Here is a 23171-nt window from a genome sequence, read left to right as displayed (position 1 = left end):
AGAGATAGAGTCCTGAAAGGAGCACTGAAGACACTAGAGAGGAGAATGAAGGTGTAGGGGAAGAAAATGGTGTCATGCTTCTCTGTTAGGATTTGTAGGTATTGTGGTTTGCTCCACTCTCCTGCTGTTACCAAGCCTTAGAAATCAATGCTGCAGCAGTATGGTGAACCAGGGAGGTTTCATTGCTCCCGCTCAAACAGTGGATTGTGAACTTGGAACCTCAGTACCCCATCACCTTTGGGAATACCTCATCAGTTGGGTACCAAATGCAATTTTTCTGGATTTTTTCAGACTCAGCCTTCCTTTGGTGAGTCGCAGTGGCTTCCAGGCATCTGCAGCATTGCTGTGATACTGGCCCTGGAGTCAAGAGGATCTCAGTTCAAATCTGACTCTCAACACTTATAGCTATTTGAGCCTGAGCAAATCATTTAGGCCTCAGTGTCTTCATCACTATTTCTCATCTTCTAGATTGAGGACCAGGTCAAGAAATAGCAGTGTGGATTCAGGGTCACAGCAATCTTCTGTCCTTAGAGGTTCTGGGGTGCATTGCTTTGAGAAATGGAAATTGAGAATGTTTGTCCTTAATGTATTTTTTGATTTTCTATTTTTAGCAAATTATTACTTTTTATTACTATAATGAGATATTCATGTGATTAATTACTGGCAGGTCATGGGAGAGCAATTCCAAGGGAATGGGGCTCTGAGAATTAATTTGAGTAGATATGAATCCAAATCCAGTTTAGATAGCTGGAAGTAATGGAAAAAGATCAGTTAGAATTAGAAGAGGATATTGAATAAAGGGGGTTGGGAAGAAGGGAGAAGAGAATAATTATTTATTTAGCTCCTCTTATATGCTTGAAACTAGACTAATTAGTTTTAGAGATTTTTTATTTGATACAACAATTATGAGAGGTAGGTGCTATCACTATTCCCAACTTGGCATAAAACTGAGAAAGATTGAGTAATTTGTCCACAGTCACATAGCTTGTAAGTTTCTGAGGCAAGCCTCAGGCCTCCCTGTTTCCAGGCCCAGTGCTCTATACACTGTTGAATAAAGAAGAGATGGCTTCCAAATGGATGTCCAAATGGAATAAGCATATAAGGATTGACTGAATAGGTGTCCCCACTCACTTTTCACATGAAAAGTGATTTTTATTGGTATAAGTTGTTTCTTATCAGGGTTTTTTAAAAATTAATACAAATCAGAAATTCTTTTGCAACTTACAGTCTTAGAAAGTTGCCTGGAACACTAAAAAAAAAACTAGTGACTTGTTCATGATCACTTAACCAGGGTGTGTTAGAGGTGAGACAAGTCCAAATTTTCCCAGTTCCAAAATTGACTCTCTCACTTGATTTGATCCATGACATGATTTGAGTAGCTCTGGAAAGGTCCCTGCTCAAAATTATTCTCCTCTCTACCCCATATCTCAGCACCTGAAATTCTACTATTTAAGATTCATTGTCCTCTTAATTCAGTTTCCTTCAAAATAAAAGGGTAACTAGGAAATGACAAAGTGGATAGGTTACTGGTCCTGGAGGCAGGAGGACCTCAGTTTAAATATGGCCTTCAACACTTACTACCTATTTGACCCTGGACAAATCATTTAGGTCTTAGTGTCCTCATCTACAAAATGAGATGAGAAGGAAATAGCAAACAACTCTTATATCTCTCAGTTGATTTGATCCATGATATCATCTGAGTTACCCTGGAAAGGCCCCTATTTAAAAATTTTTCCCACCTTCTCCTATGTTCCAGCATTGGCAATTTTACTATTTAAGATTCAATATCCTTTCTAGACATCTTCCGACAGGTAGCAGCACCTTACATCTTAATGTGAGTGAACTTGTCAGATGGATTATCTTCAAGGCAAGAAGGTGAGAGAACAAGAACTGGGGTAGGAAAGGGCTTGTTGACAGAAGGGGAGGAAAGAGGGAAGCAGAAAGGAAAGGGTCAAGACACTCAAATTTGTCTGCTTTATGATTTTTCCTAGAACCAGCCCAGTAAAATAAAATTTATTTCTGGAGAAACACAGAAATAAGCGTTTACTAAGTGCCTACTATGTATGCCTACTGTACTAAGCACTTTAGAAACAGAATCTCATTTAATCTTGACAAGTAGGTGTTGTTATTTTCTCCCTTTTTTGAAGAGATGGAAAAAATACAGAGGTCAAGTGACTTGACTAGGGTCACCCAGTTGGTAAATGTTGGAGGCTGTGTTTGAACTCAGGTCTTCTTAATTCCAAGTTCATTGTTCTATCTGTTTTATTATTTTACTGCCTCCAGAGACAAATAGGTTCACAAAAAATTAACTCAAATCATTACATAGATGGGGTCTGTCCTCATAAAGTCTAATGACTTTGAAGAGAATTTCTAAAAGAGGTAAATGCTAGAAATTAAACCAACACAATTCAATACTCAAGTAATATCTGGAAAATGTAATATGGGTCTCTTTTCAGTTCAATTTTCTGACTTGATGTAAAAAAAAATCAACAATGACAATTTATCTCTTATTCTTCCAGGTTATATATCATTATATGATCTTTTGTAAAAAAGCTTTCATTAAAACTAAGCAAAGACAAGAAGTTTCTTATAATCAAATCCTGTTGCATACTGATTTTTAAGAATTATTTTAAAAGGGACATTGTTCAATTTCTGAAATTTAATTTCAAAGAAAATTAAGTTTAAGCAGGTTTTACATTTGAATTTTCAAGATACTCTGTCATGAATCATCATTGTTGGTGACTTCTCTGAGCTCTGAAATCTTCAAGTCTTTGAAAATAATTTTGGTATTCAAGAGAGGAGACTGATAATGCTTCAAAGAATGTATTCATATGCAATTATTAAACTCTCTAATGCTGCATATTCTCACATTTATAGCAATTATTAGAGAAAAAGCAGTTTAACTGAAATTAGAATAATTTGTAAGTTAAGTAAAATATAAACATAGCCATAGTTATTTTTAGTTCTCATTTTTAGCAGTATGTATGACATTTGAAATAATTTTTGCTAAATATGACTTTCATTTCTGCTTGTAAGTCCCTTTGCCCAACATTGACCAAACAGTAAGAACAACATTATAAACAATGCTAAAGATGTCCATTGAGTTATATTCTTATATGCATATGTATAGTACAACTAAGATAAATATATTAGACTCAGTTGTCCTTTAGGTAGAATAGAGGTAACAGTCCTTGGAGAAAATCTTCATCTTTTCCCTTCTGAAGATTCTGTTCTTTGACCAACTTAAGTCTAGGTGAGGAATTGATTCTTTGGCCACGAGTAAACATCATTTCAATGTTTTAGAGGTTTTGCATCCTATGTCCTGCCAGAGATTGGTAGAACAACTCTGTTGCAGTTTCAATGAGACCAATGAATCTGACTGTAAGGTTTTGGAATCTTTGTTCTGTTCCTTACCTCCTGAATGAGTCAGACAAATCACTTAACCTTTGTAGACCTCAGTTTCTTCATTTGTAAAATAAGAACTTGGATTGACTGACCTCAGAGATCCCTTCCAGCTTCCAATCTAAGATCCTAAAAAGGTGCAGGGATCTTGTATCACATTGTGTTCTTACTTAGTGTGTTGCAGTCTTCCCATTGTGAAGGCAAAGGCTCACCATTCTGTTACTACACTATTTTCTGCTTTGTCTCTTTCTTTCTCAGTTTTGGTCTCCATCTCTCTGTCTTTTTCTCTATTCAAATTCCAGAAATGAATGGGAATGTATGGGTTAAGAACTGTCATTCTGTGGTTATGCAAATTGAAAATATTATATACACACCGCCTGTCATTTTTTCATTAGAAAGATGAAAAGAAATAGCTCTACCTTGAAAACTTACTTTAATTTCCTCTTTGAGAATTTCTCTTCTTCAAAACCTTAGTGATGGTGCCAAATCCAATCAAATAATTGTGCTTTTAGCAGGCTGGAAGCAGGTATAGCTATTCATTTTTTGCCATGTGATCTAAAGATGCTAAAAGGAGGTGAGCCACGTCCAACTGACCTCAAAGTGGAAAATGAAGATTGCACATGAGTGGAAACCAATGGTCTAAGTAAATCTTTCATGAACTTGAGCATAGATTCTGCTACATTGTATTGTAATATCTTCATGCAAAACATATGCAACAATTTTGAAAATATACATTTTATATTCTATGACATATATACTGTAAAATATAAACATGGCTATCCTAATTCTATGAATATATTGGCTTTATTTTTTGAAGCATATAAGCCAATAAAGTCAGTACTTACCCAAAACTTAGCCAAAGTACACAGATCCCTATATGAAAGATTTTGTGGTTTTTTTTCTCATTAGAGGCATTTCAAAACTTATGGAGGTATTTATTCTTAAAGAACGAGTCTGATTATTTCACTCCCCCTATTTAATGAAATCAAATGGCTCTATAAAAATATGAAATCCTTTGTCTCACTTTTAAAACACTCATATTCTGTCTCTTTCCTATCTTCCCAGTCTTTACTCTTCTCTAAGTAGTTTAGGATCCAATTAGCCTGGAAGTTGGAGTCAGAAAGACCTAGGTTCAAATCCTTTCTCTGACACATATTAGCTGTGTGATGATGGATTTAACCTCTCTCTTGGCCTGTTTCCTTCTCTGTAAAATGTATTAACAAGCTCACTGGGTTGTTATGAAGCTCAAGTGAGATAATGTATGGAAAATGCTTTGGAAATTTTAAAGTGCTATCCTTCACACAGCTTCTAAAGTATCTTTATAAAGTTTATCTGATCATGTTACCCCTCTGCCACAGCGCAGTCACCTTCAGTGAATTCCTAGCTACTAGATTGTAGAATAAAAAAGAAACTCCTTAATTTAGTATTCAAAGCACCATACATTGCAGTTCTAGCCCATATTTTCAAGTATATTTTAAAAAAATTATTTACTAATGCAACTTTTCATGTGGATTATGTTTTGCTTGTTTTACAAAATGACATTTTTTTTACTGTTCGACTTTATTATTATTTTTGTTAAATAAATGGATTCTGAATAAAGGAGTAGGGAGGAATTTCCTCAGATATGAAAATGACATACACCTAGAAGAAACTAACTTCCTTTTGAACATTTCAACCTCGGTCTACTTCTGGAACTCATCATGTTCAAGATAGAAGACTTTATCTTTTCCCCAGATCAATCCCTCTTCTGAACTGCACTTTTACTATTGAGAGCAACACCACCCTCTTAATACCTCATTAGTGCCTCTTACTCACTCTCCTTACAAGCCCAATTTGTTATCAAATCTTGTTCTTTTTATTCCTACTACATTTTTCAAATGTGTCCATTCCTACTTGGCCCTAACCACCTTTTGCATAATTGCAATAGCTTTCCATTTGGTCTTCCTACCTTAGGTCTTTTCCTACATCAATTTATTATCCATATAATAAACATAGTGATTTTTTAAAAGCATAGGGCTTAGTCTGTTACCCTCCTTCAATAAATGATACTGACTCTCCATTACCTCTAAAATAAAGCATAAATGCTCCTGTTTATCTTTTAAATTTCATATAACTTTCTTCTTTTTCAATGTTCTTTTACATTCCTCCCCACACTCTAGAATCCAGTTATACTGATCTATTCCGTTTCTTACACATATTTCTTTGTCTCCTTATTCTGTTCCTCTGTAACACAAAGACTATTATTCATACCTAGAATATTCTCTTTCCTCACCTTCCCCTCAGAGTCACTTTCTTCATAAAACCTTTTTGAGTCTCACCCTCTCTCCAATTGCTAGGACCCTCTCTCCTCAAACTACTTTGCATCATTTTGTGTATCATTGCATGTAATACTTATACATATATCTATATCAATATGTACAAAGTTATACTTCTTTAAATATACACATATCATATATTATATATATCTACATATCTACATATGTTTATATATGTATATAATATGTATTTATCCCTCTATTAGAATGCGAGTTTCTTGACTGTAAGGACATTTTCCCTGGTATGTTTGTATCCTTTTAGCCTAACAGAATAGAGTAGGCATTTGAGTGCTTTTTTAGTAAATTGATAGAAGGATGCTTTAAACTTAGATAGAGGGTAAATTTTCTTTGAAACTAAGAGTTAAACATTAATTGTGCTGTTGTGGGGACCTTACAACCTGTTTCTTGAACCTGAGAAGCTATTAATATAAAAATCATTCCCTTCAATGCTTCTAGTACCTACTTTGACTTAAGTCTGTATACTATGGTTATATCACCTGTGCATTATTGACTAGTGTAGACCCTTTCACAAAAGTCACTATCTGCCAACTCCCTGAGTTTAGAATTCTGAATGCCATTCATGGCTTATCTACCTGGACCTTGATACTAGCTTGTGCTTTCTGTCTTGGTATATGGATTTTGAAATTGACTTAAATTTCTAGTCTTCCAGATTTCTGGTCTTGGCTTCTCCTGGTCCATCGTGTTCCATGAGTCCACTGCTCACAACTGCTGACAGGTATATGAAAAGAATGGCACATAGGATAGACTGTTGTATCTGGAGTCATGAATACCTGAGTTCAAATCCTACCTCAGACACATATATAGTTATGCAACCCTGGTTAAGTCACTAAACTTCTCTCAGCCTTCATTTCTTCATCAGTAAGATGAGGATGAAATCACCTATTTCACAGGAGTATTGGGGGGGGATTAGATGAGATTTAAGTTTTTAAAGCATAAAATTACACTAAGATTTTTGTGTATATAGAGTTCTTTGCAAACCTCAAGCATTATATAAATGCTATTTATTATTATTATTATTATTATTATTATTATTATTATTATTATTATATCAACAAATTATTTGGGTTCATTCTGAGAACATCAAGAGGGTTTTGAGAAAAACATAGCCATAAATATCATAAAAGAAGAATTGGGGGGCAGCTAGATGGTGCTATGAATAGAGCACTAGCCCTGGAGTCAGGAGGACCTGAGTTCAAATTTGGCTTCAGGCACTTATTAATTACCTAGCTGTGTGACCTTGGGCAGGTCACTTAACCCCATTGCCTTAAATAAATAAAAAAATAAAAAGAAGAATTGGGGATAATTTATTGGGCTAGTGAATTTTATGTAAATTTTGCATATGTTTATTTATACATAATTAAAACTATTTTATATAATTAAAGTACCTGTGATATCAGTAGTATTGCTGTTCCTTCCTTGAAAACAGATCAAAAAACACCTAAGCCTCCGTAGACAGTTTCCAAGAGTTGTTGTGACTGAACTATCTATCTCACAGAAATAACTAGATAGAGCAGGTCCTAAATGACAGACACATTACTGGGTTCATAAATGAAGCCTTAGTGGAAACTGCTAGAGTTTGAACACTGAAAGCATAGTCTTTGAGACCCCTTACACATCATGATGAGACATTCTTGGTATTTATATAGCACTTTAGGATCTGCAAAGCACTTTATATTTTTGATTTCATTTAAATTTCATAACAATCCTGGGGAGAGTTATTATTATCATTAGACAGATGAAAAACTGGAGAATCATATAAAGTAACTCACCCATGCTTGCAAATATCAAGTGTTGGGCATGAAGAAAGGCAGTGTTGTTCTATAGAAAGTGAGGTCTGTAACTAGAAACACTTGGGTCCAAGTAACACCTGGAACACATACTAACTTTGTGACCATTTTTTAGTCACAACTCAGTCATTTTTCTAAGACTATTATGGGTTGTAGAAAAGGTTCCGATACATACTAGATGAAAAAGTAGTTTTCAAAACTGATGGAATTCAAACCTTGGTCCCTCATAGGGTTCTTCGGATGCGGCACTATTTCTATTATACTACACTGACTTTTAATCATTAAAGAATGATCAATTCAATTCAGAAAAGGGTGTTTGTGAAGGATTATTTCTGGCTTTGATTATAGAAGTTTTGCTTGATCATACACCAGTAGAGTATGGTTACTTGCAACCACATATATTGGTCATAGTCTTTCTTATAGTTCTTTGAAAGTAGTATTTGTTTCATTCTTTGTATGGATCATCAGCACTTAGCACAGTGCCAAAAACAGAGTAGATGCTTAAGAAATACTTGATGATTGGTTAATTTTATGTTTTGATTTTTAAAATTGGTTTAACATATCATTGGACATAAAACAGAAGACATGTCTCCATATGCTATGGTGTTAGTGTAATATAATTCCTTTACTCACCAGACAGATCTCTGATAAATTGGAAATGTTTTCTTATCCTTTCACATGCATTGATCTTATTCCAACTAGAGTTTAAACTTTTTGAAGGCAAGGACTGTCTCATATTTTCTTTTGTTCTCCATAGTTCCTAGAACAACGTTCCTGCCTGTAACAATAGGCTCACAGTTTTTCCAAACTTGAGAAGTTAAGATAATACTATCTAATGTTTCTCTCTTCCCCCCTAGACCATCCAAGTCAGAAGAAAAGAGTCAATAATAGTTTCGAAGAATGTTGTGAATTTCATATCCTTTTACTTGCTTTTTTCATATTCTCAAATCTGCTGCTGTTTAAATCTTAAGAATTTGAGGGGAGTGAAAATAAGTAACCTAGAGTCACATAAAAACATATATAGCTTAAGATTATTTAGGAAAGTGTTCAGGATATTTATGCCTCCAATCAGTAACTATATAAACATATGTAGGAGACAGCAATATTGTATGTTCTCCAAGGTATTCCTCAGAAGCAACCCAACTCCTGCTGGGACAGGGTCTTGCCAAATAGCCCAAGCCCCTAAGGTGGCCCTTACAAAGTCTCTGCTATATATTGCTTGGGGGCCATGTTATGCCAGAAAACCGCCTGCAAGCAATTTCCTTAATCAGGTCACCAAGTGGAACCCAGAAGAAATAACATGGTGTGATCTCTGTCACGATTCTCCAAGGTTTTCCCTTATACATCCTGCATTGACCAAAGAGGCATTCATGTTTTTATTTAATAGTAGGGCAGCTGTAAAAAACCACTTTTGCAGTCCTTGACAGAGTGAAAAGGGGTTACTATTCAAGGTCTAGAAGATCATCAGGCCCATGTCCAGATTATTCCCAGTCCAGATTGTCTAAATTTACTTTTAGACTCTGGGGCGGTTTATCCCAAAGTTGTTAGAAAGATTTGGTTTTCATATGGAGTTATGAAAACACAGTTTTAAGTCTGATGGCTTTATTTCCCATGAAGTCTTGTGGGTGGAAGTAAAGCATACTTTATCCTAAAGTTTTGGAGCTGAAAAGTAACATAATGGAGAAATGTTCGGGTTTCTTAACTAAGACTGGAAAGCAACCAAGGAAAATTCCTGTTTGTTCACTTTCATCCATGAGTCAGTCAAAATAATGATCCCCTTCAGGAGGTTCTCAGAGGTGATGGGTATAGGTTACATTTTCACTTTGAGATTCTAATGTCTTTAATGGAAGTGACAATGCTTTCTGTTTGTCCTTCAAAAGATAATAGGCAAAAAAAATTCTTAATAACTAGTGAATTGTGTTAATTTATGCTTTCATTAAAAAGCCACCCAACACCTCATTTTGGTATTGGTATTTTAAAGCTGTGATGATAGATGCTACTGTTTCTATCTCCTATTTGTATCAAACTTTAAGGTTTTTAAGTCACTTTTCATAGATGGAACACATTTGATTCTTACAATGACCAAAGCATAAAAACTTTGAATTTGGGTCTGATGATATCTGATTACCAATCTAGTTAAATTTTGGAGGGATATCACCAGAGGGTTAACTATTTGGTGATGGCATTGTTTTATTTTGCTTTGATCATAGTAATTCATATAAATGTTTACTAAGCCATAGACAAATTGTGATTTGCACTAGTGGAGGCAGTCCCCACATAGTTCAAATCATGGATCCCTGAAATAAGATACAGTGACAGAGGATTAGATTTGTAGCAAGAGACCCTGGGCAAAAATCCAGACTCTACTGGTTAGTACTTTACTTTTATTTAAAATAAATGTTATTTTATTTTATTTTTTTCTAATTATATGAAGGTTGGTTTTCAACATTTATCTTTTTATAAGATTTTGAGTTCCACATTTTTCTATCTCCCTTCCTCCCCCCCCCCCCCATGCAATAAGTAATCTGATATGTTTCTACCTAACTTTTCGACTTCAGGAAATTCATTTAGCCTCTCTGTTCTTCAAATTTTTCATTTGTAAAAAGTTCTTGGATCATATAATCTTTCAGACTTCCTCCATTCCTAAAATCTTTGATAGGAAATCTTGGTAAAAATAACTGAATAACAATGAAAATTTTGGTTCAGAAAAGTTTCATGGCCAAATATGCTCGCTCTCTCTCTCTCTCTCTCTCTCTCTCTCTCTCTCTCTCTCTCTCTCTCTCTATTATATATATATATATACATATATATGTATATATATAATTTTGTTTTGTTACAGAATTCTTAGTAAGTAATATAATTTCATATATAATAGCGCACATATTATAGAACTGGATCAGTTTTTTTGTTGGATACTCAAGAAGAAGGAATGGCCAGAATTTCCTGTTGAAATGATATTGAGTTAAGTCAATATCAGATTAATTTGGTATACAAAAACAATGATAAAAATGAACCTAAGTTTTCAATCTAGTGTAATTGCATAAGACTCTTCTCATTGAGGGAAAGAATGATGACTCCATGTTGAATGCTCATACGACGGGTCAGAGTTGGCATGAGAATTGGGGAGAAGAGAGATATTCATCTTTCCTCCTGCTTCAAGAGGAGACAGACATCTTTCCAGAACTTTGTTCCTGAGAAATTTGGAGAGAAAGAGAATAGGCTTTGCAAGGGAGCATGTAGAGGAATGTCAACTCATCCCAGTCTTGGATTTCCAAATTGCTTTTTAAGAGACTTTGGGGAATTTTCCCTTGGATAAGATCAAGGACTTTCCATCAATCCTAAATGGTAAAACTTTTCTGATGTCTGTTTAGTATTTGTTTGGGTACAGGGGGGTTATTTTCTATTTACCATTTGTGATGGTTTTCTGTGTAAGGAATATTTAGTGAGAATGGATCAAATCTTCAGATATAAAGTCCACTCTCCTTCTTCAAAGTCTAGCAAGTAAAGCAGTTGTTTGAATAGAAGAATGAAATTATTACTCCAGACTAACAATATTTAGAGGAGGGACAGATAAATACAGGTAATGGAGAGGAAGAGAGAGGAGAACAGACTGATCACCTTGTGAACCCTAATCTGACTTCCCTCCAGAAAGGTAGTCTCCCTTGGAGGGGGGCAGGGTAGATTCCATACACATCTATTCATGCCATTCTGTCTAAATATTATTTAGACAACTCACTGGCCAGATATATATAGCACATAAGTATGCAACAAAAATAAACAAGAAAAAATGCTACTTTGGTTTTAAATGACCACTTTTTTTCTAACAGTCCTCAAATCTTTCATATGTTATTTAATTTTTATATCATTTGTTGTTAAGAATTATCTTTATTGCAACAGAGAATTTATTCTATTCCCAGAGAATGTGGACTAAAATGAGAACTTGAGCCACCATCTGGTGGATACTTGATCATCCATTTTGTGGATTATCCACCAACTTTTGAACCCTGAAATGGCTTCTTATTCCTTTCCTTCTAAAATACCCTTTCCCCAATTTCTGGATCACTCTTCATGTTTGTAAAAATTACGAAGAAATTTTAGCATTAACTTACAACATATTTCTATCGAAATCTCCCAAAGCATAGATCTGGGTGGATTTTAGGAAAGCTTGTCACAGAAATCCATGATTTATTCCATTAAATCCATTAAATGTACTTAAAACATTTTGTAAATATAATAGTGCTACTATATAAGTAAATTATTATTAATTAATCATGCAATATAAAGAGGTAAATACTATATAGAAATGGAGAAATGCTATCCAGAATCAAAATCTGTAACCTGACTTCCTAATTCCTTAAATTTTGGTCTGGTTTTGTTTTATTTATTCAACTAGAATGTAAACTCCTTGAGGACAGAGAGCAGAGTTTATATTCTTTGAATTCCCCACAAATACTTTGTACTACCAAGAGTACTAGTAGCTGTGGAAAAAGAGAGGGATAGGAATTAGACTTGTAATTCCATTGCTATAGAGAATTCTCAGGTGAGAAAATTATTGAGAAAAATAATAAAATAATTCTGATTTATGCATTATGTTAAAATCTTAGTAGAAATAAACTTTGGATTATCTGGTGAACTGAATAACCTACCATTTTGGATTTTTGATACCATTGCATCCTTCCATTAACAAGGATAATTGAGTCAATCACCTAGCAACATCAAGTCATTTTAAATTAATTCCAAACTTGAGAAGACAGACAAGTGCCTTGTGATTACACTGCCTACAAAAAATAAGCTCTTCTTTTAAAAGATAGTTCCTCTACCTTTCCTGAAGCCACAGATTTCATTTAACTTCATAGTTTGTGATACTGATCTGTGAGCCTGCCAAGAAAGTGTTCCCCCATCTCTAACCTCTTTCTACCCAGGGATCTCCCTTTGAAGTTTTTGCAAACTTGATGCACAGAAGGAACACATTAAGAAGGAAGGCCCCACCAATATAGTATACCATAAATTAGAACACTAAAGAAACATTTGAAACCACTGAAAACTTGCTTAGCATGATGGCTGGCCATGCCTTCTGATGACAGGTTTCTAAAGGGTTCTCTCTAGGCAGCTCATTTTGGGTGGTGACAGCATTACCCTTTGGACTTCTGATCTAAGTTTGGAAAGCATACAGCCAATAACAGGAATACCAAAATCAATGCTTTAACAAGCCTTCTTCCAAACAGTAGAATCTCTTGTGGGGCCTTGAGGATTAGAAGAAAATTTTAAGGTTGACTATTAGGGCCAGCTCTGAACAAAATTATTAAACAGGCCAAGTTTTCCTTTAGAGTCTTGGCTAATCTCTCGCCTTTAATTGCTGTCTCCAAGAGAGCTAAATTTTCAGTGACCTCATATTGTCTAGGCCATCCAACGGAGTGCTACAACCAAAGCTTTCTGTTGGTTTTTCCTCCCCTCCTTCTACATGCATCTCCTCCTTGGTGATCCATCCCATTAAACTCTATATGATAAACCAATGGATGTCTCAGCTAATAAATTTGCATTTAAAAATACAACTTTCTGTAGACAATGCTTTAATAACTAATAGAAATTCCATGTTCAAATGCCAGACTTGAATGAGAAATAATTTTTGTGTTGATGGTGACCTGGTATAGTGGATAGATATAATCAGGGGATCTGGGTTTGAGCTTGGGTTATATTTTTTATCTGTACAACATCAGGAAAGCTGCTTAACCTATCTGAGTTTCTATTTCTTCCTCTGGAAAAAAAGGTGGTGATAAATTGTGGGGAATGAATATATCTGTAACCCCACATCTTGGGGGACATGTCATTGCTACAATCTGGGAAATCTGTGTAAAATTTTCTGACTCTCCCTTCAAATGTCTGAATTATTATGGTATTAGAAGATAAAATACAATATAGAGGAAAGGATGGATGAAAAATATTGTGAAACAAGAATAAAAAAGACTGACTGAATATCGGAATAGAGGGAAGAGTTAAAGATAGATCCATACCTTTTAACAAAGGAGATTGCATGAATTGTATTAGGTAAATAATTAAATCAGGAGTATGAAAGAGAAAGTTCAAGAAGAAAGGCTCCATTTATATGTGTTGAATCTGATAATCATTTTCTTAGAAAGACAGGTAAAGATACCATGGAGACCCTAGAGGTTGTCAATCCAGGGCCCATGAGAAAGATCAGGCAGGGTTGGACTGTAGGTCTGGGAGTCATCTGCACAAAAATGATAGCTTAAGTGGGACTGAAATGAGATTTTCAAGGTCAGATAATAGAACACCTGCTCTAGGAGAAAACTTTCTTTACGAGTATTAGTAGCTATGGAGAGAATGAATAAGGTAGGGCTATTGTGAAGAAAATTCTGTCTTCATTTTCCTCCCTCCTTCTTTCCTTCCTTCCTTTCTCAACTTCTAATCTCAGATTAGAAATATCTAGGGTCACTGAAAAGCTAGATGAATTGCCTGAAATATGATCATGGTTGACATATTTCAGAAGCTAGACTAGAACCTAGGTCTTTCTTACTCTGAAGCTGACTATTTGACATACTAAGCTACCACTCACAAAGAGTTCTTTTCATTTGAAAGTTGTTATTCATTATATTTGTACCCTTCCAATCACACAATATAGCTACTTTGACTATAGAAGATCTATGAGATTGAACATTTATTAACCTTGCACTTAAGCATAGGGAAAAATACCTGTTTTGAATAAGACACAGTCTATCCTTAGAGCCTTTTAAGTCTAGAAAGAAAAAGCAAGTAGCTGATGTTTACAAACTCTTTAAGGTAGGCAAAATGTATATAAATACATTATTTTATTTAATCCTTACAAAAGCTCTATGAGCTAGATATTATTATCCTCACTTTACAGATAAGGAACTGGGACTTAGAGAAATTTTGATACCTGCCCACAATTTTTTCTATTTAGGAGACTTCATTTAAGTCTTTTGTTTTCAAGTTCAAGGTTCTTCCATTAACCTAACTGGATTATTCCTTTGATTCCTTAGGAACTATAAACTAAGCTTTTTCTGGGGCAGTAAAATTATATTTATATTTTTAGCAACATTAAATATATGAACAAATAATATACAGGATTCCCTAGAGTTCTGGACTTAGAGTTCTGGATCAAATTAAAATTTCAGGCTAGTCTAAACCCTGAAAGTGACCACAACTCTGGAGGGTTGCATTAGCCTTTTGAAGGATTCAAAAATGAGACCTGACCACTTGAAGTTTGACCTTGACTTTCATATCCTAAATTGAAGTAATCTTTCAGAGTGTGGAAATGAGGTGATCATCTTCTCTGGCTCATGGTATGGGGACCAGCAGTAGAGACAACCCAGTTGCTTTGTTTCAGGGACTTTGTTTTTCTGACAGTTTTGCAATTCAGCATCATCAGCAAACTATAGAGAAAGGACTGATTATTTTAACTTGTCAAATTTCTCAGCACTTGGGAGAATCAGGAGAGCATATAAGATCCAAAATTAAACTGCCCTGTGGAATGATTTAAGTTCAGGCAGTGGAAATATGAGAAGTCCTTGCCCAAGAAGTTAAGGGCTGGCAACCTTTCAAAGGATGTGTGTCCAGTTAGCATTTCTTCATTCTGTTGAGAGTGGGTACTGGGCAATAGCTCAAAAGAGGTGTATGTGTGTGTGTTTATTTACATATACACACACATATGTGTGTGTGCACATGCACATGTTTGCCTGTGTGCATGTACCTGCCTGCAGATGAAAATCTTTCTGAGAAGGCATTATGACCTTCTGGCATCATTAAAGAGCCATATTGCCTGGGTTATAAGTTATTTCTTAAATATAGAAAGACTGACTGGGTGAAGTTAGGGTTAGAAATTTTGAAGTTTATCTTTCTTTCTAAGTATGCTCCTACCATGAGGAAAGTTAGGTGTTCTTCTTAGAGGGTTCCTACCTATGGAATTTATTGCCTACCTTAATTTGACAGAGTCTCAGTCTTTTGAAGTCCACAGGGCAATTAATCAGCTCCAAATGGTCTTCCTGGGTCAGGGACTTCAGAAGTATATAAACTCTGTGCATTTTAACTATTTATTAAACTATTTTAGTAGTATTTTCATGAGTTTTTTTAAAAATAAAGATGTAATTGTAACAAAGCATTTTCTAATATAGTAAATTATGTTGATTGTTTTCCTCATGTTGAACCATCTTTGCATCCCTAGTATAAATTCAATTAGTTCACTTTTTCTTGGATGAATTACTTTAGTGTATTTAATAGTAATGCATTTTATAAGTCTTCCCCCCCTTTACAAATCTTAAAACACTATGTAAATGCTACTTATTATGCTAGGTTTAACAAGATTTTATTTAACATATTTGAAGATATTAAGGATATAGATCTGTAGTTCTTTTGTGTTTTCTCCTTTTGTTTAGGCATTTCTAATAAATTAGTCTTATAAAAAGGGATGTGGTTGGATGTTTTCTAAATTTTTGAGAATTATTTGTATATTGTTAGCATTATATTTTCTTTAAAGGTTTGATATAATTCTTTTGTGAATCCATCAAGACCAGGAGTTTTTTTCCCTTTGATAGTTTCTTTACAACTAGTTCTAGCAATACATTATATATATACATATATATATATATGTATATATATATATATACATATATATATATGTATATATATATATACATATATATGTTTAGGGTCTTTTCCTGGTCATGACTTTCAGGTACACACACACACACACACACACACACACACACACACACACACACACACACATATATATATATATATATATATATATATATATACATATACATATACATATATGTTTTTACAGGGCAGTGGGGTTAAGTGACCTGCTCAAGGTCACACAGCTAGGCAATTATTTTGCATCTGATATCAGATTTAAACTCAGGTCCTCCTGAATCCAGGACCAGTGCTCTATCCACTGCGTCACCTAGCTGGCCCCTACTATATATATGTTCAATGAAAAATATTGGAACATCTTTCTCAGTGCTCACATCCCCCTCATTGGAAATGTTTCAGAGAGGAAAAAATATACACAGTCAATAGAGTACAGAAAGCTATCTTATCCTAGAGGAAAAAGGAGGGGGAAGGAGGGGGAGAAAGGGGAATGGGGGAGGGGTGGGGGTGTGGGTAATAGAAGAAAGGGAAGATCAGGGGAGAGGGTAGTTAGAGAGAGAATAGAATAAATGGGAATGGGGAGCAATATATTGGAGAGAAATGCAGTTAGCAGTAGCAACTGTGGTAAAAATTTTGAAGGAAATTCTCTGATAGACTTATGGTAGAGAATGTGATCCATCCTAGAAACAGAACCAATGGTGTCTGAACACAGACTGAAGTACACACTTTATGTTTTCTCACTTTATTTTTCTTGAGGTTTCTCTATCTTTGTGGGGGCGGTAAGGGAATTTATATTTACTTTTACAACAAGTCTATTGTAGTGATGTGAAAATAAATAAATAAACTAAATGTGAAAAAAAAGATACAACAACTCCTGCTCTCAAGACGTTCACATTCTATTCCTTTCTTCTTTTTTTCTTTTTTTGCAAGGCAATTGAGTTAAGTGATTTGTCCAAAGTCACACAGCTAAGCAATTATTGAGTTTCTGAGGTTGGATTTGAATTCAGGTCCTTCTGACACCAGGGCCAATGCTCTATCCTTTGTGCCACCTAGCCACCCCATAGAAGTTCACTTCTAATGGGAAAGACAGCCCAAGTAAGGAGTTCTAGCTCTAAAGCATGTGGAAAGACCCTATTGATCCTTAGGTGGCAGTATCAAAGTAAATGATAATGCCCTTTCTTTAATGTCATTTTCATAGATAAAACTTCACCCATTTCTGATGTTAAATCATGTAACAGTACCAAAGACTTTAGTACTGAGGTCTTAATATTAAAGGTATTAGAACAGGCAATGAGAAAACACATTTCTTATTCTTTAGAAATGATATGATGGTATACTTTGAGAATCCTAGAAAATCAATGAAAAACTGCTCAAAACAATTAAAAAATTATTTATTTATTTATTTGTTGAATTTTAGAATTCCCCCCAATCTTGCTTTCCTCCCCACACCCCCCACAGAAAGCAGTCTAATAGTCTTTATATTGTTTCCATGCTATGCATTGATCAAAATTAAATTCCTTATCCTTAAGGAAAAATAAAATATAAAAGATAGCAAAATTGCATAATATGTGATAACTTCTTTTTAAAATTGAAGCTAATAGTCTTGGTTTTTGTTTAAACTCCACAGTTCTTTCTTTGGATACAGATGGCATTCTCCATTGCAGAAACCCTAAAATTGTCCCTGATTATTACACTGAAGCAAGTCCATTAAGGTTGATCATTAACCCTATGTTGCTGTTATGGTGTACAATGTTTTTCTAGTTCTGCTCATCTGGTTCAGAATCAGTTCATGCAAGTCTTTCCAGGCTTCTCTGAATTCCCATCCCTCCTAGTTTCTTTTTTTGCAAGTGAACTTTAATTTATTATTACTATTATTACAATAACTTTGTTATAAGTGTAAACATACCCCCTCCCCAAGATGAGAAACATCTTGAATAGTGAGAAAGAAAAAAATGCATTTCAGTCTGTGTTCAGATTCCAATGACTCTGTCTCTGGGGGGAGTTGCTCTCTTTATCATAAGTCCACCAAAGAAGTTGCTTGAATATTTTTCCCACGGTTGCTATTACTAGCTCCCCACTATTCCTCCCCACTTTCATTTATTCTATTCTCTCTCTCTCTCTCTCTCTCTCTCTCTCTCTCTCTCTCTCTCTCTCTCTCTCTCTCTCTCTCTCTCTCCTTTTATCCTGGTCCTGTCCAAAAGTGTGTTGTAACTGAGTACCCTCTCCCTCAATCTTCCCTCTCTTCTATCACCTATTCCCCTTTTCCCTCCCCCCATTCCCCCTTATCCCATCCCTTTCTTCTCATTTTTCTCTAGGGTAAGATAGAGTTCTATACCCTATTAAGTGTATGATATTTCCTCTCTGATCCACTTCTGATGAGAATGAAGTCTCACTCATTCCCCCTTGTTTTCCCCCTTTTCACTCCATTGAAAAATTTTTTTCTTGACTCTTATGTGAAATTTCTTATCTTCTTCTTCATCTCCCTTCCCTTCCTCCCAGTATTTTCCTTTATCACCCACTGACTCCAACTTTTTACACTATTATACCATCATATTCCTTTCCTTCCTATGTCCTATCTATATATGCTCCTTCTAACAGCTCTTATAAATCAGAAAGTTCATATGAGTTATCAATATCTTCTTCCTATGCAGGAATACAAACAGTTCAATATCATCAAGTTCCTCATAGTTAGTTCTTCTCATCCACCCCCTCTATGGTTCACTAGAATCCTGTACATGGAGATCAAACTTTCTGTTCAGCTCTGGTCATCTCAATAGGAAAGTTTGAAAATCCCCTGTTTCATTGAAAATCCATCTTTTCCCCTGAAAGACGATGTTCATTTTTGCTCGGTAGTTGATTCTCAGTTGTAAATCAAGATCTTTTGCCTTCCAGAATATCATATTCCAATCCCTACAAGTCCTTAATGTAAATGCTGCCAGATCCTGTGTAATCCTGACTATGGAGCCTTGGTAGTTGAATATCTGTTTCTGGCAGCTTTTACAATTTTCTCTTTCATTTGGAAATTTTGGAATTTGGCTATAATACTCCTGAAAGTTTTTCATTTGGGATGTCTTTCAGGGGATGACAAGTGAATTCTCTCCATTTCTATTTTACCCTCAGCTTCTAGGATCTCAGGGCAATTTTGCTGTATTATTTCTTGAAAAATGAAGTCTAGGCTCTTTTCCTGGTTGTGGCTTTCAGATAGTCCAGAAAATTTTAAATTATTTCTTCTGGATCTGTTTTCAAGGTTGGTTGTTTTCCAATGAGATATTTCACATTTTCTTCTAATTTTTGGCTTTTTTTGGGAAAAGTTTTATTTCTTTCTAATTTCTTGCAAAGTCACCAGCTTCCTTTAGTTCCATTCTGCATTTGAAGGAGTTATTTTCTTCAGAGAGCTTTTATAGCTCCTTTTCCAGCTGGCTAATTCTGCTTTTGAAGGCATTCTTCTCCTCATTTGCCTTTTGTTTTGCTTTTTCAATTAGGCGTAAACTGGTTTTTAACATATTATTTTCTTCTTTGTATTTCTTTCACCAAGCTTTTGATTTAGCTTTCATGAATTTTCAGCATCGTTCTCATTTCTCCTCCAAGTTTTTCTCCAACTCCCTGAATTGCTTTTTAAAGTCTTTTTTTTTTGAGCTCATCCATAGTCTGACCCCATTTTCTATTTCTCTTGGAGGTTTTAGATATGAAAGCTTCGATTTTGTCATAATCTGATTATGTGTTTTGATCTTCCATGGGACTAAAATAATTCTCTCTGGTCAGATTCTACTTTTTCTGTTTTTTGCTAATTTCCTCAGTCCAAGACTAATTTACAGCACTTCCAAGACTTTGGGTTTTTTCTTTTGGATGCCACACTAGGACCTTTTTTCCTCCAAGGTCTTATACTCTCTTGCCTGTGCTTTGATATGTAGATGACCACCACACTTACCTCTGCCCTGGAGCTGTAAGGAGGATTTCTTCTTGGCTGTCTTAGTAGGGAAGCCCAACTGCAACCTGGATCTGAGTGTAGACAAACAGCAGAAGCCTTCCCCAAAGGAGAACAGAGAAATTTCTGCATTAGTCCCTGACCCTCTTACTGTCTGTGGGTTGTCCTCTGGGGGTGCAGGCTGTTTTCTCCAGATTCTCACTGTAGGTTCTGCAGCCGATGCTCCCTCTCTCCACATTCATTCTGGTGAAGCAGAATTCTCTCACTGCCCCTTCAAGCTGTTCTAGGGCTGTGCTGCGACCGGGGCTTTTTCCAACTCCTTCTCCTCGTGAAACACACCTTTCCCGTGGAACTTCTAAGTTATTTTGGACTTGGAAAATGTATCATTCAGTCTTTCTGTGGATTCTTACCCTCCAAATTTTGGCTATAGTCATCATTTGTTGGCTTTTGGAGGTTTTTTTTTGGGGGGGGGAGTTCCTGGGAAATACTGCTTTCACACTGCCAAGATGGCAATGTGAAACAATTAACAATTAACTTTAGCAAAGTAGCATTATGTAAAATGAACGCATGTATTTATTATTTCTATTTATCAACAACAAAGCCCAACACCAAGAGATAGAGAAAGAAATTCCATTTAAATTAAATTAAATGCAGATAATATAAAATACTTGGGAATCTACCTCCCAAGTTAAATCTGGAAATTATATTAACACAATTACATAACAATTTTCTTGGAAATAGAGTCATATATAAACAACTGGAAAAGTGTCAATTGGGCCTGGATAGGCTGAACTATTATAATGAAAATGAAAATTGTACTAGCTACTTATTCAATATCATACCAATCAATCTACCAATTTATTTTACAGAGCTAACAAATAGCATCAAAATTTATCTGGAGGTACAAGAAGTCAAGAATATCAAGGAAATTAATGAAGAAAAATGCAAGGGAAGATGGCCTAGCTGAAAAACTATATTATAAAGCAGCAATCATTAAAACTGCCTGGTACTGACTAAGAAATGAAGAAGTGGTTCAGTGGAATAGGCTAAATACAAAAGAAATAGTTATAAATAACTATGGTAGGCCACTGTTTGATTAAACCCCCAAATTCTTCTGGGATAAAGATTCACTATTTGAGGAAAAACTAGTGGGAAAACTAGAAAAATAGTATGGCAGAGACTAGGCATAGACCCACATCTCACACCTTATACCAAAATAAGATTAAAATGGGCATAAGATTTGGACATAAAGGGCAGATAGAAAACATTATAAATTGCAAAATGTATAATTTTTGGCAACATTAAATTGGAAAGATTTTGCATAAACGTAACCAAGATTAGAAGGAATGAAGAAAGTTGGGAAAATTTCATAGCTAGTGTTTCTGATTAAGGACTCATTTCAGATTTATAAGAATACAAGTCTTTCCCCAGTTGATTAATGGTCAGAGGATGTAAGGTAGTTTTCAGATGAAGAAATTAAAGCTATCTATAGTTATATGAAAAAAATGGTCCAAATCATTAAATGATTAGAGAAATAAAAATTAAAACAATTCTAAGGTACCATCACATACCTATCAGATTGGCCAAAATGCCAAAAAAGAAAAATGATCCATGTTGGAAAATTGAGACACTAATGCATTCTTGGTGGAGTTGTGAACTGATCCAACCATTTGGATAAGCAATTTGGAACAATGCCCAAAAGGCTATGAAATGGTGCATATAATACCACTACTAGTTCTATATCCCAAATATTTCATCAGAAAGGGGGAAAAGAACCAAAAATATCCACAAAAGTTCTTTTTCTTAGTGGCAAAGAATTGGAAATTGAGGAGATACTATTCAATTGGGGAATGGTTGAACAAATTTAGGTATATGAATATGACAGATCACTATTATTCTATAAGAAATCATGAGGGACAGTATTCAGAAAAGTCTGGAAGGACTTGCATGAACTGAAACTGAGTGAAATGAGCAGAACAAGAAGAACATTGGACATAATAACAGCAACATTAGGTGATGATCAACTATAATGGACCTGTTCATTTCAGCAGTACAATAATAAAAGACAATTCGAAAAGACTTGTGATAGAAAATTCCATCCATACCCAGAGAAGAAACTATGGAGTTTAAATGTAGACTACAGATGATTATCTTCTCTTTTTACCTTGTCTTATGTGTAATATTTTTTCTCTCTCTCTAATTTTTTCTCATTTTGGTTTGAATCTCTTTTCACAAAATGATTAATATGGATTTATGTTTATGATTATTCATATATGGCCTATTTTAGATTGCTTTCTATTGGGGAGGGGGAGGTAAGGGAGAGATGGAAGAAAATATGAAACTTAAAACATTGTAATAATTGATTGTTGAAAACTACTGTTGCATGGAAAAATAAATTTAAAAAATATAAAACATCCCTCAACTGTGAGTCCTGTATCCCACCTATCAGATCGATTAATATTGTAGAAAAGGAAAATGATTCATCTTGGAGGGAATGTGGAAATATAGGAAAACTATTGCCTTGTTGGCGGAGTTGTGAACTGATCCAACTATTCTGAAGAGCAATTTGGAACTATGTCCAAAGGATTATGAAACTGTATATCCATTGACACCACAAACAAAACCATTACAATGTCTGTATCCTAAAGAGAGCAAAGAAAAAGAAGGACATAAATATATATATATATATATATATATATATATATATATATATATATATATATATATACATATATATATAGTGTATATATATATACATATATATATACACACAAGAGTATTTATAGCTGTTTTTATGATGACAAAAGTTGGAAACTGAGAAGGATGCCTTTTCATTTTGGATAATGATGGGCAAATTATGGTTTCATGTTGTTATGGGATACTATTTTACTATATGAAATGATGAACAGGATGGTTTCCAACTTGGGAAGCCTTATATGAACTGAAACAAAGTGATGTGAGCAGAACCAGGAGAACAATGTACACAATAACAGCAGTATTGTAATGATGATCAATTAAGAATGGCTTAGTTATTTTTAGTAATACATGAATTCAAGGCAATTTCAAAGAAATAATGGTGAAAAATGCTAT

Source organism: Macrotis lagotis, chromosome 1 (assembly GCF_037893015.1).
Source record: "Macrotis lagotis isolate mMagLag1 chromosome 1, bilby.v1.9.chrom.fasta, whole genome shotgun sequence".
In the NCBI taxonomy this organism is placed as follows: domain Eukaryota; kingdom Metazoa; phylum Chordata; class Mammalia; order Peramelemorphia; family Peramelidae; genus Macrotis; species Macrotis lagotis.
This window is presented reverse-complemented; position numbering follows the sequence as displayed.